General features: G+C 38.2%; 3 non-coding genes across 3 annotated transcripts; 2 read left to right on the top strand and 1 right to left on the bottom strand.

Annotated features, from left to right (window-relative positions):
* The first annotated feature begins 4,289 nt into the window (after positions 1-4,289).
* On the top strand, positions 4,290-4,363 carry TRNAT-AGU (transfer RNA threonine (anticodon AGU)). Its single transcript has one exon. It is a non-coding gene; the product is annotated as a tRNA-Thr (tRNA).
* A 157-nt stretch (positions 4,364-4,520) lies between these two features.
* On the top strand, positions 4,521-4,598 carry TRNAE-UUC (transfer RNA glutamic acid (anticodon UUC)). The gene has a single exon. It is a non-coding gene; the product is annotated as a tRNA-Glu (tRNA).
* Positions 4,599-5,303: 705 nt separating this feature from the next.
* Positions 5,304-5,375, bottom strand: TRNAE-UUC (transfer RNA glutamic acid (anticodon UUC)). The gene has a single exon. It is a non-coding gene; the product is annotated as a tRNA-Glu (tRNA).
* Positions 5,376-5,676: the final 301 nt, after the last annotated feature.

Here is a 5,676-nt window from a genome sequence, read left to right as displayed (position 1 = left end):
CGATTATCTGCGACATCTAATGGGACTTTCCTACCGTGGGGAAACCTGTGGAAGGCGGAATCTGCACGCGTAGTCAATATGCCGATATAATCCCAAAAACGAGCAATTCTTGTAAATTTTATTTAAAAAAAACGGGTTCAGAAGGGTTTATATAATGGAATGGGCGAACCTAGCGTTTTCGCATGTGAAAGTGCGATTTCGCGGCGGGTCTAATCCCAAGAAATCGGACTCCATTTTTCGTTGCGCATCTATCTCTATACCCTGGTACTAGACACACAAACTTCAGACTGCATTGAAAAGGATTAAATAAAACAATGTCGATCATTCTATGTACCCTAGCATGTTGTTACTATCTCATCTAACGCTATTGTATTGTTCTTCTTGTTACTAAAACCTTCTATCTTATGCGTAGAGAAGTATACCTCCATTAGATACCTTAGTATATGTACCTGTAGTTATGATTACGTTTTAAATATTATTTACACATAACATCACCTACAAACCGACCTTCTGGTTGATTACTGTGTTTATGTTTTATATACATATTTAAATATATTATATATATATATATATAAAGGAGAGTGTTTGTTTGTATGTATGCAATTTGTTTACTTTTTTGCTGTCATAGAAACAAAAAAAGAAATTTCTTACTTAACCGACACTTGATAATTTAGAATTATAAACAAAAACAATTGAACATCAAAAAAATTTCTCACTTAACCGACACTTGGTAATTTAGACGTGGTAGATGACACTTGGTAATTTAAAACTATAAAGAAAAACAATTGAACATCAAATCAATATTAATAAAAAAACGGTTTTTTGATTACATTTGCTTTTTATTTTTTAGATTATAATTGCTTAACAATGCCTCCAAAAAAACGTAAAGCTATTGAAAGTAATGAAGAAAGAGATAAAAGATTAGCAACGATACGTGAAAGAGTTGCAAGATCTAGAAATTCAGAAACAGCAGAACACCGTGAAGCCAGACTCCAAGAAATGAACAGGGCTGCAAAAACCAGAGCCTCTGAAACACAACAACAACGTGAGGCCAGGCTTAATGATCTACGAAACCGAGCTCCAACATCTACATCTACATCTACTCAATACCCCGCAAGCCGCCGCAAGGGCGTGTGGCGGGGGGTGCTAGGACACCACCCATAATTTAGAAAAGAAAAATAATAAAAAAAAAAATCGCATGCAATAACGACAAAATCATATATAAAAAAAAAACATGGCATACATTCATGCATGAACACTTACACCCAACACACATGCAAACACTCAAACTACCAACTAACATACACATGCACCTGAAAGTATACCTAACATCTCTATAGTGTTTAATTTTGTTCCGACTTGTAAATTCAAAGTTTTTAATATTTCTAAAGTGACTTCGGTTTCTTGCTATTATGATTACTGATTGTTCGGGGAAAGAATGAGTATTTGTACCTATCTGTCTTGGAATCTATCTCCCTTAGTTTATCTTTGTGGTCTGATCTACCTAAGTAGTGTGGGGCCATTATAATTCCTTCAGTGTCATATTTAAACTCGTTTGTTCTGAACCTTTCTAAAAGTCTAAGCCTCGCTTGTTCAGAGCCAGAGCCTCTGAAACACAACAACAACGAGAGGTCAGGCTGCAACAAATCAGAGATAGAACGAGACGTTCAAGAACTGATGAATACTCCGATTTACAGTGTGAAGCATTATTCTATGACCCTCACGTAGATTACGCACATCACGCCAGTATCAACATAGGAAAAATGGATTTAATTTGCCGCAATTGCCAAGCCAAAAAGTTCAAATCAGAACCTCCCGGTCTTTGCTGCAATAATGGTAAATTAAAACTTAACCAACTGGACCCATTACCACAAGAACTCTTAAAATATACAACTGGTGATACACCACAGTCAAGACATTTTCTGAGTAATATCCGAAAATACAACTCATGTTTTCAAATGACCTCATTTGGAGCCACATCTGTTATTAATCAGCCTGGATTTCAATCCACTTTAACAGTACAAGGGCAGATATACCATAAAGCAGGATCGTTGTTGCCGTTGCCTAATCAGCAACCAAAATTTTTACAATTATATTTTATTGGAAACGACCAAGTTGAGACCGACCAAAGATGCGCCAACAATTCAGGAACAAGACGTGAGATTGTATCTGATTTACAACAAATGTTCCATGCACACAATATTTATATTAAAACGTTTGAAACTTCAATTGATCATATGCCCACAGATGCATATAAAATTATTATAAAAGCAGATCGAAAACCAGCAGGAGAGCATGAACGGCGCTTCAACGCTCCTGTAGTGGATGAAGTTGCAGTTGTGATATCGGGTAATGAATTTGAAAAGCGAGATATCGTGCTTATTATTATTATTGTTTCTTCCCATCCCATGTTATGCTGCTGCTCCGGTAGATGAAGGATTCTAATTTCTCTCTAGTTTCACCCCTCGAATTGCGATATCTGCATTCAGCTTCTCTCTTTCACACACAAGGATTTTAGTTTTCTTCTTGTTGATGTTCATATTATAATCCCCCAGTACTTGATCCATAGCACTTGGAGTCGCTTGCAGGTCCTCTCGCGTTTCCGCCACTACTGCCACGTCATCTGCAAACCAGAGCATGTTGATTTCTTTTCCATTTACCTTGACTCCTTTGATAACCGATTCTTGTGTTTCTTTCATTGCCTCTTCCAGGTATACGTTGAATATTGCTGGCGAGAGGTTGCGTCCTTGTCTTACTCCTTGGTTTATTTTGGCTTCTATTTTTGTTCCATTTTTCGTTTGCTTTGTTATCACCTGATTCTTGTAGAGGTTGTGGATAATTCTTTTGCCGTTGTAGTCCAATCCAAAAGCTTCTAGTATCTTGTACCGTTAGACATTTGTCGAAGGCCTTCTCCAAGTGCACGAATGCCACACATAATGGCTTATTTACGTGTCTCACTTATTCGGCCAGAATTCTACCGCTGAGAATTGCCTCTCTTGCTCCTCGGTTTTAATGAATTTAAATTAGTTTTCTTCTTTCCTTCCTTCTATTCTTCGGCTGATTATCCGAGTAAGGATTTTTGATGCTAGAGCCGCCAGGCTCAATGTTCTTAGTCCTTTGCATTTATCTGTTTTCGGTTTCTTCGGTATTTCAATCATTATAAATTTCTCGAAGTCTTCTGTTATCTTTCCCCTGTCGTAGCTATCTTTGCTTATTCAATAGAGGGCATCCTTCACTTTGAACCCGAGTGCCTATATTATTTCTACGTTTATTTTGTCAACTCCTGGTGCCTTGTTATTCCCCAGGTCTGCCCCGGCTCTCATCATGTTCTGATGATGACGATCGTGTCGTCGACACGTCAAAACTGCATATTTGAGTCTCCTTTCTTTGGGTTTCTATGTTTAAAAAAACCTACAAATGTTTTAATATATGTATGCGTCACCGAAGAGCGTTCCATGTCGAAGATATATAAATAAATAAAGAGAGATATATCGTACCAATTTCACCCTCCCTCTGCAAACTTTCAACATCCTCGCACTTCGTCCTCCACCACGCTTTTTTTGCTCAATTTGTTTCCCGTCCAAATTTATTTGTTAACTCTTGGTACTTCTTTCTACTTGCACAGGTATAAATCAGAGGCAATTTCTATATTCACAACAGATTTTCTAAGGCTCAGGAAAGTATGTTCATCAGTTAGTTGAAGGCTCCATTCACTCTTCCCTTGAAGAAAAAAGTGATCGTCACTCAACTGAAAATACCCTGGGCATAACAGAAATAGTTGAGCAGTCATCCTTCGCCACATCTATTCAACAAAAGGAACGTCAATGGACTTAGAAAGGAGTTAAAACTCGAAATGCAAACATTCAAGCTTGAAGCTCAGAGCACTGACACGAACACTCTTCGTAAAAGCTTTTAAATATTATTAAAGACGGTGTATGAGCTTATTCCACAGAAGTTGCAACGCGATCATACGGACCCACGACGGTAAAACGGAGAGATCACAGCAGGAAATACCTTAAGAAAGGCACTGGGCACCTGATTTTACTGAATTGGCCAGAAAACAGGCTAGGCTATCCTAACGAGACTTTCTCTACGTTTACGACGATTATTCGTAAAATGCGCAGTTATTAGGAGTTTATACGTCTACGAAAAAAGGAAACCTTAACTCCTGGGCGTATTTCCACGGAAACGCAAACGAAATTCTTATCGCTAACCATTACGAGAAAGAAGCCTCGTAAATGTTTGCGTGTTTATAAAGCTAATTTTCGCAACATCCCATTTTTTTTGTCGGCGCCGTGGCTTAGTTGGTTAAAGCGCCTGTCTAGTAAACAGGAGATCGAGAGTTCGAATCTCTCCGGTGCCTGTGGCAATTTTTTGCACGATGGGCTTAACTCATTGTAATCATTCTAATGAAAATAATGATTAAGGACGTGCAATGAAGAAAGAGAAAGACACTTTCCCAGAGACGTTGTAAATGGATTGTACTGTCAAGAGAGTGAGATCAACTAAAAAAAAAAAAAAAAAATGTGGTCTAGTGGCTAGGATATCTGGCTTTCACCCAGAAGGCCCGGGTTCGATTCCCGGCATGGGAACATTTTTTTCGTGAAATTGTTTGATTGCAATGCGATTTTATTTCTCAAATAGGAATAATATTTTCAATCGCGTATTTAGGAAACCAGATCTTCGTGACGAAATGTAGCGTGTCGCAGGGGAAGGAACTCCTAAATTGAATGTCCGAAGTTCCCATTTCGTTTTGTGCTTAATGTGCGATTAGCTATTCCTTCGCCAATCAAAATCAGTAACCAAGTTGATCACTTTGTCCGTGATCACTCTTCATAAATTACGGCCCGTCCCTCTTTCCGTAGTATGCATATTTTTTGAAAAGATTTGATTTTATTTTGTGCAAAAATCCCGCAACGACACTCATAAATTCATGAGCCGTGATAAAAAAAATTTCCTGTGGCCTCCGCGAAATTCGGCACCATTCATTTTGATCGCCATTTCAGCGCAATTTCAACACTAGTTTCTGCAATTTGAAATCGAAATGTAAAGGTAAGCAAACACACCATGCCACACACCCTCATGCCTAATGGCAAGGTAATTGGTAATGGCCTACGAGGCTCAAACAAAGAGACGGATGTACCCCGTGAAGTCATTACATTTTCATGCAAATCACGAGGTCTGGTTCAACGCTAGAATCGATTAAATTATTTAAATATAGTATTGTGCCCAAAACGACGCGTTTTTATAGCCTTACTCATATTCGAATAATAAAAATTTCCATTTCCGTTTTCGCAAAAAAATTCCCATGCCGGGAATCGAACCCGGGCCTTCTGGGTGAAAGCCAGATATCCTAGCCACTAGACCACATGGGACTTGAGGAGAAATGTGTACGTTTAAGAAAATTCTATCACTTGAATGCGAACAATCAATGCAATGAATTATGAGCATTTCCATGGCAATACAGGAGAAATGGTTTCCTAATTCGTCAGTTAAAAAGTTTTGATTATGCAAAAACTGCACAATTTGTGAAGAATTGCCATGAACGAAGAGAAATTCTCATTATTGTTGGCTAACCCGTTTTCCACGACTTCGGAACGAAGCCCATGCGTTTTTTAAAATTTCCATAAATTCGATTCAAATTAGTTTAACGCCGAACAAGATAATAATTGTGGT

Source organism: Hetaerina americana, unplaced genomic scaffold (assembly GCF_022747635.1).
Source record: "Hetaerina americana unplaced genomic scaffold, ioHetAmer1.1.p SCAF_11, whole genome shotgun sequence".
Classification (NCBI taxonomy): domain Eukaryota; kingdom Metazoa; phylum Arthropoda; class Insecta; order Odonata; family Calopterygidae; genus Hetaerina; species Hetaerina americana.
This window is presented reverse-complemented; position numbering and strand designations above follow the sequence as displayed.